General features: G+C 32.8%; 1 protein-coding gene across 4 annotated transcripts in view; it reads right to left on the bottom strand.

Moving 5' to 3' along the window:
• Positions 1–13,792, bottom strand: part of LOC111516713 (uncharacterized) — a 58,014-nt gene that overhangs the window by 17,577 nt on the left and 26,645 nt on the right. For 2 of the 4 annotated variants that reach the window (XR_012465338.1, XR_012465339.1), the window contains exons 3-4: positions 10,525–11,142; positions 8,974–9,329 (exon numbers count right to left, since the gene is read on the bottom strand). The exons of the other annotated variants lie outside the window; for them this stretch is intronic. The gene's annotated coding sequence lies outside the window, so the exon portion shown is untranslated. Of the gene's footprint in view, positions 1–8,973; positions 9,330–10,524; positions 11,143–13,792 lie in introns of those variants that run through there. 4 annotated transcript variants of the gene reach the window in all.

Genomic DNA, 13,792 nt, shown 5'->3' with positions numbered 1-13,792 from the left:
TCATTAAATCAATAGACAGTACCTTTCCAATTGTTATTGAAGTACCTTCAATGTAGATGGAGTGCGATGTACTACCGTGCCGCAAACTTCAAAGAATCCCTTTCAAACTCTTTTTTTTAAATATATTTCCGCATCCTATTGGCGAAATCTTGCACATTTTAATTTTGTTTTTTTGTAGAACCGATCCATATGAAAACATATTTTCATACTTGCAACACACCTAGTAGTCAAGGTCATAATTAAAGATCAACTACCGTATCCCTGAAGAAATGTTGATATTTCATTCCATATTATATTTTAAATATTTTAGCGGAATTGTCTCTGGGAGGAAATATTTCCCATAGTATTAATCCCTGATTTTTCCAATCATTCAGTAGATTGTTCCAGTTTGGAAAATTCATTTAAATGATTTGATATTTGGAAACAGCTCTATTCGATTGCCCATTGGTTCATCACACCTGTCCACGACGTATGGTCATGCGCTGGAATTCATATTATTCCGTTTCAATATGATAATCCTACGGATTCCATTTTTGAGGTTGCTTTGTGAAGGTTCGAAGAAGACCCGCCTGTAAAAATTTGTTTATAGAAACATCTCTGAGGATTATTTCCGAGGGTTTTCACTTAGTGAAAACAGTGTCTAGTTTTGCTTGCTTGGGTATAGCATTTGATGTAAATTGGCCTTTCACTCTATTTGGAGGATAATAGAACTTCACGTAAGTGACACCAAATCTTCCCCGACTTTTCAGCATCGCCATTTTGGACCTTCAACTTATGTACTTTTTCCTTCCTCTTATAGGACCTGATGTCGTTTCATAACTTTCATCAGTTGGTATTCACCATACTATCGGTTGATAATTTACTGGGAAAAAATGAAGACATTGCCCAAAAGATTGTGAAATGAAATTCCGATTGGAATTTTTGGAAAACCCTTCCGAAACTTGAAGGTAGGTTTCATTATGGTTTTTCCTTCTGTATATATCATAATAAGCGTATACTTTTTTGACTTTCACGAGCTTGTGGTAAATTCCTGTTTTACTTTCTTATTTTTACATGTGAGAATAATCACAAAGGTTTTACATTTTTTTTATTGAATCGGAAATAATTCATTCGGATTATTCGTAATTTTCAAAGCAAATTCGGTTATTTGGTTGATATATCAATAAATATCAATGTTAGATTTTTTTAAGTAAGGAAGACATTGCTAATTTTCTTATATTTCGGAGGAAATCATTTTCCAATCATTTATCAGGATTTCTGCAGTCGTCCGAATGTTTTTTTTAATTGTGTTTTGTTCCATTCGTTATCAGCATTGATTTTGTCCTGGCCTTTCGATTGAAATCACCAGCGAAATATGTATAAATTTTTTTATAGATTCTCATTATATTTACCGTTCAGGGAAACATTTGGCCGGTAATTTAAGTGAATAGTTTTTTTTACATGGAACTTTATTCGAGGAGATTTATTTCAAAATCTAGGAAAGAAAAGTGAACAATATTGGCGACAATTAATATTTTCATTCCCCAGTTTTTCAGCTTATGCCGATAAGCTGAAATTTGTTTTTTTTTACCAAATGATTATTCAGTTTTATTTTTGTTATTGAGTTCAGTTATATCGAAAATACTCATATGAGTAGTTTTGTTAAAATTTTTCACGGCTAGGTTGTCAGATTTCATGGAAAGAACAGAATTTCATAGAATAAAAATGAAAGGAACATCGAATTTTTTTAAATAAACATTGAATCATTATTTTTGTTATCCTGTCTAAAAAAACCATTTAATATTTTTTTGTATTGCTTAATTGAACAAAAAATATACATGCAACGATTATTTTCAACGGCCAGTGAAAGGTTTTTTGTATCTAAATGCATTTGGTTATATTCAAATGGGAGAAATTATAATTCTTTGAATTCTTCCTAGGGTTTTATGGGGCAGTGCGGAAGCTGCATTTTTTTTATTTGGGAACATCGTTAGACAAATCTGAATGAGAGCTGTTCACTCAATAGTGGTAAAATTAAAGAAGAAGATCTTAGCTTTTTTTTCTACCCTTCAGTGGCTGCCCGTATTACAAAGGTTACTGTACTTCGCAATGATATTTATTTATAAGATAATAAATAATTTGTCTCCTTCTTATTTCATGAATATGGTCAACTTCAATTATGAAATCCATGAACACTATACTCGCAATAACTGCAATCTACATATTGTCAGAACAAATTTTAAAAGTAGTATGAATTCAGTATTTTTTAAAGGCTTCATTAAATTTAATGACCTACCAACTGACGTAAAAGACTGTTTATCAATAAATGTCTTCAAAAGACATTTATTAAAATATATAAAAGAAACCTAACTTACATTTGGATAAAGTTGTAAATCTATGTTTTATATGTTAGTTTTGATTGTGAAATATTTGAATTGTTTCGGTATAAATCTTCTAATGTTACCTATATAACTAGCATTACTAAGTAGAAATAATAAATATTATTTGTAAAATAATAGCACGGAGCGATAGAACTATTTATTGTTACTTGTAATAGTTTTAAAATTACTGAATAGCATATATTAGTTACTTTTTCTGTTCTATCTTCTCCTATTTTTTTTATTGTATATTAGGGAAACCTATTTCTGAAATAAAGAAAGATTATTATTATTGTTCTATCCTGAATTCAGCGGAGTCGGGGGCTTCAACCTTGAGTTTGGCACTTCAGGAGATGTCAAGCCACACAAGTAGACAGTGAATGATTCGTCGTTTTTTTTTATATTTTTTTTCCTCGCCACTTGACACCATACCATTATATATAGACAATACATTGTAAAAAAACGGTAGAAATTAGTTTCATACTGATGATTTCTTTTATTTTTTTTTGACATACATGACACGTGCCTCTCGCTCTGGATCCAAATCTAGCGGCTATTTAATTTTGATGTTATTTATGGTTTCTTTTGGTTATCTTGGAACCTATATTAATTTCTGCCACATTTGATCGTGACTTAATTATATTTCAACTCTAAATACAAATTGTATGTACATAGATATTATTTATTGATATAAATTTATATACTGACAAATAATATGATATTTTCGTGAAGTATTTATAATAAATCAGATCATTATGTAATTTTTTTATTGGTGATAAATCAGTTCATTATGCATTTTTTTTGTTTGTGACAGATGTGCTTAAGTTCATTTGGTAATTTAGGAACATCAGACAAGTATTCGGAAGGGGTAAAATTACCTGGCGCCCAAAATTAAAATTTAACTTGCATATTTCCCCACTCCCGTCTTCACTCAGTTAGCCGGAGCCGAATTCTTGGGCTGTCACAGTGATAACCCAACACCGTAGCGTGATCGACCGTTACACAGTGAGTATATTTTCATACATGAAATAGATTATCGGGAATCCTAACAACGTTGCCAATATCTACCGTATTAAATGTAGGCAGGTGTGTATTTAATTTCTTCACAACTTTTTCCAAGGCGTTGTGCCAGCGTCAAACTGCATATAGCTTTCAGTTACCGGTATATTTTATTTTAAAATACCGAGTGATATTGACTGATCACGAAATGTTCATTTAATAACTAAATAATCAATATCATTCGATGATTTTTGTCTTGGTTATCATTTTTCCATTTCAACACTCAAGGTGAGTTGAGCAGAGTATATTGATAGGAGACATCAAATTGACACCTGCATGATATGATTATTGGAAATAATACGTACTTTCATCACAAAAAATTAATTGTACATTTCCATGAAAAACCACAAGGATTCAAAGTTGTCAAACTAGTTGAAGATGTCAGACTGACAGGCGGTATGATAAATAATATATATTGTCAAAGATATAAACTTTCACGGCCTGCGATAACTGTGAGAAAGCTATTTTCCGGGTATTTTGGGCATGGTCTGCAGGTTTTTGTTCCTGATGTTTCGTCTACTACTGCGATAGACATTATCAAAGGCAATGTGGCAACAGTCGCAGTGCAGTTGGTGTTGGAGTTGTTGTTTCCGTTTACTAAGTTATTGCGCATTGAAAAATGTGGTTGTTGAAAAATGCACAACTGAAAATTCCATTCGACGTGCCTGCGCGTTATGTTAACACACCCATATTTATTCAGTGTCAAACTTATTCCGTTTGACTGATAACTACTATACAGGGATGCCTAAATGGAAATATCATATTCCTTATATCTAGAAGGCCTTCAGACTTGTTATAGTCTGGGTAACAAGATCCTTTTTTTGGAACTTCTGTCCAAGGGCATCGAAAATTTTGATCTAGGGCTCATTCAATTCGGAACGATCTCTAGCAACTTTCTGAAAAATTTTAAGAGGGGCTCGAAAAAATTGCAAAATTTATAAACAATTTAGTAAAAAAGAAGGGGGGTTTGGTTTTTTGCAGATATCTCGAAAAATATTAAAGATATCCGAAATTTGAAAAAAGATCCTCAAAGAGGAGGAAATTTATTAAAGAAAGTCCCACCTTCCGAAAGTATCACCAATATTTATAATTTCAATTCAGAGGCGAAAATAGTGCTAAAAGCGGGCGATGCGCGTCCCGCACGCGTTGATCGATACGGACCTTTGAACAATAAAATTCATTTTAACCCATTAAATATCATTATTAAGAAAAAATTCAGATACCTTCTAGACACTTGAATAAACAAAAATCCACGGAAAAAGTTTTGCCCGTGAATATTTTATTAGATATACTTTAGTTAATTAACTAATTTTTACAAGTTTTGAATTTCCATAAAAACCCTGATAATTTTTAAACTATAAACCTCAAATTTTTTTCACTACTTGGAGCTTTTCTTGAAAGAAACATTTGATTTTCCACTTTTTATTAATAATAAAAGGCGTTAAAAGTGAAAAATTCAATTAAAGCAATGACATTTTTTTTAATTATTCAAATCTATTCATATTTTTATTATTTAAAGTTACATAAAAATGATCAAATGTATCAGTGCTGAATATTATGATTTTTAAAAACAAAATCGCTTCTTGAAAAAACATTTATTGCTCAAAAACGCATTTATTGATTAACAATTTTTTGCTACTGAATATGCATATCAAGGAACGATTTTCTTTGAATCATACTTTTTATTTCTATTTAATATTCTAAAAAAACTTTTTTTTCACTCCTATTTTCTTTATTTATTCAAAAATTAATTTGTTTCGAACAAATTAATTGTTACGATTTATTTTTTGAATACTACAAAAAAAAACAAACACAATCATGTGTCCTTTTTTGTGTAAAAAAATGTTTCTCAATTTTTTAAATATTTTTTCATTTTTGTATTTGGTAATTCCTCATGGTTCTCAATCATTGTTATTAAAATAACTCATAAAATAATGGAGATAGGACAAAGACAGTTCCAGTCTCTTTTGTTTTCCTTTTAGTAATAAATAAATAAGATTTTAAAGAAATGCTCTTACCCTATCATTTAACACATTTTTTACAATTGTTTACTAAAATTCCCCCTTAATCTGTTTTTTATGCCTTTCAAATCTTTATAACTCATTAACTATTCGAATATATACAAGACGAAGAAATTGCAATCGGAATACAAGGGAAAGAAGTGGAAGAAAGAGATATTGAAAAAGATACTGAAGATTGCGAGTCACCACCGCAAAAGAGATCAAAGAGATAATCAAGAAAAAAAACAGAGGAATGAAACAAAAATTGTCAATTTCAAATCTGTAATAAATTAATAAAATTATAAAAATTATATTTTATCTTATAATTACTCGTAAGTAGTTAATAGACTACTTTAGATTACAAAATAAGAAATAATATTTTTTTCAATAATTTAAGAAATAATGAGTTGAAAAGTGGTATAAATGTGGTTTTGAGTTTTTTTTTTAAATAATTGTCAAAAAAGTTGATGAATAATGAAATTAGGCATTTGTTTTGAATGCTATTTGTTCATTATTAAAAGGAGAACAAAAAGACTCGAAGTGTCTTTGTCGTATGTCGAATAGAAAACTAATCAATACAGTTTATTGTATGATTTTCACTATAACGGTTTTACAAAAACCGCGACACGTGTTTCGCTGTATAAACAAGTTTATGCTTGAACAAACTTGTTTATGTTTAAACAAGTTTATGCTTGAAGAAGCTATTGTATAGCGAAACATGTGTCGCTGTTTTATTGTAAAACCCTTATAGTGAAAATCATATAACAAACTGTATTGATTAGTTTCTTAATATGGATGGAAGTATCAGCCAGTTCTATTCAGTTATTCAAGTATGTCGAATAGTTTATGAGTTGTAAAGATTTAAAAGTCAAAGAAAACAGATTTATGGGGTATTTGAGTATACAATTGTCAAACTTTTTTATAAATAATAGGGTTATAGCACTTGATTCAAATCTTTACATTGCTTATTTGATTTGTTTTTGCCTTTTGAATTCCGGACATATTTTCATATTTGTACTTAAGTGAAATCCACCGCAGTTGAAACATTTTGGATCGGGATTAGAATTTTGACAGTCTGAAAAACTGTGCTGTTTGCCACATTGAATGCAGCGTGGTTTACTCTTACATTGTTTTCCTAAGTGCCCATATCGAAAGCAGTTATAGCATAATAACACTTTTTGAATGTAGGGTTCAACTTCAATTCTCACTCTATTAATTGAAATATATTTTGGGAGTACCTGACTTCTAAAAGTAATTATACACAATTTTGTAGCAACATATTCTGTTTTATCGTCTTTTGTAATTTTTTTATTCATTCGTCTTACATTCTCGCAATGCATATCAAATGGTTTGATTTTGTTTTTAATATATTCTTCCGAAAAAACGGTATCTATATCCCTAATAACCCTTGCCGTACGACAATGAATCTGGGAATATATAATTCCAAATTATTATTTTTCAAACTAGGTGAATTTTTTTGATCAATAAGATAATTTGCAGATTTGTAATCTTTCATTTTTATTCTGATTCTGTTTCTTCCTATCGAGTCTAAGCTAATAATAATCTTATTATCCACTTCAGGAAAATTTGAAAGAATTATATCACCTACCTTTACAGCATTGATTCTTCCACGAAAATCATCGCTATTATTCTCCACATAAATTTGATATGGTCCTGTATGCGACATACTGTACCTATCAATCGATTGTTTTGGTATGTTTTCATTACCTATTTTTTGTTGGTTTTCGTCGAGAGGTTCTAATCCGCTTTTTCTATTGACGTATTCTGCAATTTTTTCTGCTCTTTTCATATTAAAAATATTATTGTTACCTATTATTGGTGATACTGTATCCATATATGTTGACACATGAGGAGGGGTTGAATTAGGAGGTGGTTCGGGGGGTTTACCCCCATTTACACTAGACATCACTTTGTAGTTTCAAAGAACTCAAAACACACGATATTATCTAAGTATAAGATTTGAAATAAACGAGCTGATACAAATGAATTTGTTTTAATAAGACACTCTGAGAAACACTTCCAACACGTACGAAGTATATCACAGAACTGACTTGAAATGTAGGTACGTGTAATTGTAAAACTAGATATATTAAGCATTGAATAGGTAGAATAATTAGTAAAGATACGCCCGAAGAAGCCATTGTATGGCGAAACACGTGTTGCGTTGTCGTAAAATTTCTAAGTGAAAATCTCACAATAAAGTGTTATTCATCTATAGTCAATTTTATATCGATAGTGAACAAAATAAGCTCTACTGATACTTTTGATAATTCAGAGGAAACCGGTTAAATTTATAGAATGTCCTTCAAAAATTAAGAAAAGGTGGTTTTTCAGAAAACCCTTGGAAGAAGTAACGGTTGCTGATAAAAATGAGCATGCCGAAATGGAAATGAAAATTTAGTTGATGGGAATTCGTTGTTTAACCATGTGGCGTTTCCACCAGGAGGAAAATTCAAAAAATGAAAATTTATTGCTAGCCGCCAGTTGTTATATCCTTCTTTCCTCTTATCCAATTTTGGAAAAATGAAACGCCAACGTTTTTGGATGAGACCAAGCTCAAAAAAGCGAGGAAGTTATTCCATTAATGAATTGTTAGTTCAGTTACGTGAGGATAATATTGGACTAAATGGTAAGATTCGTTCAAGCTTTAAGAATTTTCTAAGAATGTCCACCGAAGATTTTGAGAATCTGATATGCCTTGTTGGTCCTGCAGTTGCCAAAAGACATACTAACTACAGAAATGCTATAAGTGTAACAGAAAGGTTAGCAATAACTTTAAGATTTCTATCAACAGGCGATTCCTACCACAGCTTCATGTATCTTTCAAAAGTATCAAAGCAGTCCATATCTGTAATAATACCTGAAGTTTGTGAAGCTTTAATTAACAGTCTTAGTGGTTATGTAAAGGTATGTATAACTTTCGTACGTAATTGGTTTGTGTTAATACGCTGTAACATAAACGCCATATTTACTGTATGAAACAAATTTTTAATACAAACGAAATCATTAACGCTGAAACTAATTTTGAATCCAACAGACATCATTCGCATACATAAATAATTTGTCTTCTTGTTTATCTATTGAAAAGTTAAAATTTCTTCTTTTTCTTGGTCTGATATATACTGAGAATGTTGTGTGTGGACGCTGGGTGGAATTGAGACTAAATTTTGTGTGTCGACGCTGGGTGGATTTGAGTATGAATGTTGTGTGTCGATACTGGGTGGATTTGAGTATAAATGTCGTGTGGTGCCGCTGGATGGATTTGAGTATAAATGTTGTGTTGGCGCTGTGCGGATTCGAATATAAATTTTGGGTGTCGACGCTGAGTTGATGTAAGTGCGAAGAAACAGCCAAGAATGCTATCCGGAAGCGAAGAAATTGTTCTAATTGGTGTTGTACATGGGATGATGGCGGCTCATTGGGGTTACTATTATACTTGCCCATTTCAGTGTCATATAATAGATTGTGGATTAAAAATGTTCTACGGTGGACTGGGCATAGGGTGTGGGTAGACCTCTCAATTTTTGAGCTACCAATTCACCTATTATGTCAAATTAATCAGGGTTTTTTTGTGATTGTTCTTGCCGATCCTTATGTAATGATGTCACATGTTGTAGACTTCTTCATTCCTACGCTCCACGTTTTGTGATATATCCTTCCGTTTAGCAGCCTTGTTTATCTTCGCATTTTCAGAAGTTTCTTGAATGTCCTTCACTTTTGATTTTTCCTTTGCTGCCATAGAAGATGTAAGTTTGACATCAGTCACCACAGTATGTTCTGCATCCATAGTTTCTATTCATTCAATCTCGGTTGTCTGTTGACTGTCACTTGGTATATTTCCAGTGTCATCTGGTTCAGTTTCATCTAGTGACGACTGTGACGAGTCAGATTCCTGAAAACAAAAAACAAATTGAATTTTCTAGTAAAATTCCATCCAAATGCTTAAATTTATTTTCTTAATTTCAGACTCCTACAAATGAAGCCGAACGAAAAAAGATCAGTGCAGATTTTGAGAAGATTTGGAATTTTCCTCACTGCCTTGGTGCTATGGATGGCAAGCATGTAGTCTTCGAAGCCCCCATACATACCGGTAGTGAATTCTATAATTATAAAGGTACATTTAGCATTGTTTTGTTTGCAGTTATCAATGCAAACTATAACTTCGTTTATGCAAGTGTGGGCGCCCAGGGACGTATTTCTGATGGAGGAGTATTTAAGAGCACATCTTTTTATAAATTGATGGAAGAGTCTTCGTTACATCGCCCACAAAATCGTAACCTACTTGGTAGGCAATTACCTGTCCCATATGTCTTTGTAGCGGATGATGCATTTCCCTTGACAACTGCTACAATGAAACCATACAGTGGGCATCAAGAAAAACACTAAAAAAATCGAGTGTTCAATTATCGGTTAAGCAGAGCACGTAGGGTAGTTGAGAATGTTTTTGGTATACTCGCATCTGTTTTTCGTGTACTGCGTAAACCAATGTTATTGCAGCCAGAGAAGGCCAAAAAATTGTATTAACATGCGTATTGCTTCATAATTACTTGAGAACAAATGTAACAACCATAAACAGTTACACTCCCCCAGGAATATTTGATAAGGAAGATTTGGAAACTGGAACAATAGACCGAGGTTCTGGGAGACGAGATACCCAACCTACCGCTTCATTATTACCCCTTATGAACATTCCACGAAAAGCAACCATGGAGACATGGGCCATCAGAGACGAGTATGCTGACTATTTTATGACAAACCTAGGCCAAGTAGCATGGCAGTTACAGTACTGTTAACTTGTATACTTATGAACTTTTTATTATCAATTTTAATGTTTTTATAATGGTTTCATGTAATTGCATGTTTGCATGTGTGACAAAAGAAGGTACCTACTTACTTAACTATTAAGAAAAATTGATATTTTTTGACATATCTCGTATTAGAGTGGAAAGTTTCAAATTTATGAACAACTTTTTTCCTTAAAATTGATAATAAAAATGTTTTCCATATGGCTACGACCGAGGCTACGAGTTTAGTTGACATAATTTACCGATATTCTTGAAAATAAAAATTATAAATGATCTACTTACGTGTGTTTCTCTTGAACATCCAGCTTGCAGGCCCTTTCGAGGCTTATTTTTGTCTTGTAAAAAACTTAGCAGTTCATATCCAAACCATTTGGAAGTGAAATGTTTACCGGCCCCCGATTTCTTCATTTTCTTATAGTTTCTTCTTTCTCTCTTATACTGGCTGTTAATATTCCTTATTTTCTTTTCAACATCAGCCACTGACTTTATATTTAATTCTAAAGAAATCTCTTTTAGTGCATCGGCTTTCTTGTAACGATTTTATATTCTTTATTTTTAGGGTCCCATAATAATGGATGCTCCCTGTACAATTCTATCAATTTGTAAGTATTTTCCGTGTTCCACTTCTTTTCCCCGACATTTTAGTAAAGACACGCCACAACAACACAACCGAACTACATTTGTGTGATTTTTCACTGATTTACTACCTGGTCACCTAGTTTTGTCAGCGCGCACCGTCCACACTGGACCGACAACTTGTAAAATATGCAGACAAAACAGAGACCCTTTGATCTTGTCTTGTCGTTGTTTTGTCTGCTTGGTCTGGACCCGGCATTATATGTTAAAGGGCAGCGTTTTCGATGCAAGCTCTCAGTCTGAAGTCATCACTCGAGGGTCACCCTGTACATAACAGAAAGTGATAATAAACAACAAGGTCGGATATGACATGATAAAATGAAAAAATATGCTGTCTGGTGTCAGTGACCAAAAACTTATTTAGTAAAAACTGTCCACATCGATATGGATTTTCTTCCCATATCAGTTGAATTCATTTATTCATTCATTCAATTTCCGTGAAATTATACAAAATCTAATTCAAACTCTAGAGGTTCAATTTACAGTAAAGACAAGCACATTTGCAAATCGTAAACCAATCGGAAAAACCAAGAAATATTCTATAACTTTGAATGAAGTAAGAATCTCCACTTATGCAATAATCTCAATAATCACACACTGGAGGCTTCTGACAAAAATATAAGTTATCTTTGATAATAAATATGGCAACAAGGCAGGTGCAGGATTGTTGAATAACTGAAACTGAATATTCATGTAGGACGCATGAATAACTTCAATGTATACAATTAATATACAATGGATTCAACAAACATATGCCAATAAAAGATATCGCGAATGATAAAAAAATGAAAGAGAAATGAATATTTCAGATTCAATGAAAAATACTTTCGTGATATCATGCCCCACTCAAAATTATGTGATTTTTAATATACTTCAATCAGATTTACTCTAGCTCTATTGGTTCTGAGGGACGCAGTATACCCGTAATTTGTAAAGACGCAGTATCGATAGAGAGATGTATATATATATATATATATATATATATATATATATATATATATATATATACAGGGTGTTTCAGAATTCGACGGATAAACTTATACCACGTCATTCCTCTTGCAAAATGATGAAAAATGAGGTAGGACATGTGTGTCCGGAAATGAGCCGTTTCAGAAATACAGGGCGTTGAAGTTGCAAAATAAAAAGACCCTTTTCGTCGTAGCTCCCGGACTAAAAGGAATAAATTAATGAAACTCAGCAAATCGATTACGAGCTAGAATGTGCTTCCTCCAGTGGTATGTTTGCTTCAGTATCAGTAGCCAGTGGCGTTCCAGCGGGGTAATAGCTTATATTTCCCCCCTTATTTTTTACGCCACTGACTTTATATCCAAAACCGTCTTTTTTTTGAATTCCTTGATCAATTTTACGTAAAAACCAAATAAACATTCACTATGAAAAAACCAGTAGTTTTCGAGAAAAATTGAGTTGAACTGATAGGTGCATTCCCATATGGGAATATTAATAATCGAGTAAAATAATCGAAATTCCAAAACCGAAATTATTTGAACTCTTTCATCATTCTACCATTCATTGTGTGCTTGAAAAATTATTCACTTCGGCAACATATTGCGGATTTTCTACCATTTTACCAACTTTTTTTGCAGATATGTTGTGAGCCCGCAGACCTACTGAATGGCTTTACCTCGAGATTTATTTTTTAATAAAATGTTCCATCCAAACGATTTTCAAAGACAATTACGAATAGTTGGCAAAACTGAACTCAGAATGTTTTATCGAATTATCTTCTCTCACTGGGTAAAAATCCAAGTTTTATCGATTAACCAAAATACCATTACTTGTTTCAACCTTAGCCATCTACAATGTTTCCTGGGCATATCTATTATAGTTTTGTTAGATAACTGTACCGATATTTTCGAGTTCTTCAGCCACTGGTTGAATAGTTTCAGAATATATTCACGTGACTAATAACAATCTTTGATCCACCTAAGCAATGAGGATTACTTTATTCATTGACAACAATAAATTTGTTAGGGGGCTGTGGAAATGAAATGAGATTCGTATGACACTTCCAAGTTAACGTAGCTGTCAGAAAGTGTTTGATTGTGTATTTCGTATAATAAAAATGAATTTTACATTCGAAGAGTTAGCAGACATGCACCTTATTTATGGAAAATCGGGACGAAATGGAAGGTTGGCACAAAGAATGTATCGTGAAAATTTTCCTGGAAGAAATAGAATTCCTAATTGGAAAACGTTCGAAAACGTGGACAGAAGACTCAGGGAAACAGGAAGTTTTTTAATTACCAGAAGGAATGCAGGTATACAGAGAACTGTAAGAAATTATATCACAGAAGAGGAGATATTGAACTATGCTGCTGAACATCCGTCTGAAAGTAGTAGATCTATACCTAGAGTGCTGCATGTGTTTTCATCATCTGTTTGGAGGACTTTGCATGAACAGCAGTTATACCCATATCGACTGAGAAAAGTTCAGGCACTGAAACCAGAGGACTATCCAGATCGAATTGAATTTTCTCGATGGTTTTTAAGTATGTGGAGAAATAATCCGGAATTTATCAAGCAAGTGTTATACACTGATGAGGCAAAATTCACAAGGGAAGGTATTTTCAATTCTCGCAATAGCCATATTTGGGCCGAGGAAAATCCTTTTGCTATTCATCCTCATGGCCATCAAACAAAATTTTCATTGAATGTTTGGGCAGGAATAGTAGAAAACCGTTTAGTTGGTCCTTATCTTTTACCAGATAATTTGAATGAGGACAATTATAGCACTTTCTTGGGAGAAGTATTGCCTGAATTGTTAGAAGATGTTCCTCTGAATATCCGGAATGGAATGTGGTTTCAGCACGACGGTGCTTCTGTTCATTTTTCGTTAGCTGCTAGGTTAGGTCGAGGTGGACCCCACAAATGGCCTGCCAGATCACCAGATTTG

This window comes from Leptinotarsa decemlineata, unplaced genomic scaffold (genome assembly GCF_025532065.1).
Source record: "Leptinotarsa decemlineata unplaced genomic scaffold, Ldec_3_MD MMD2_tig00000690_RagTag_RagTag, whole genome shotgun sequence".
In the NCBI taxonomy this organism is placed as follows: Eukaryota; Metazoa; Arthropoda; class Insecta; order Coleoptera; family Chrysomelidae; genus Leptinotarsa; species Leptinotarsa decemlineata.
This window is presented reverse-complemented; position numbering and strand designations above follow the sequence as displayed.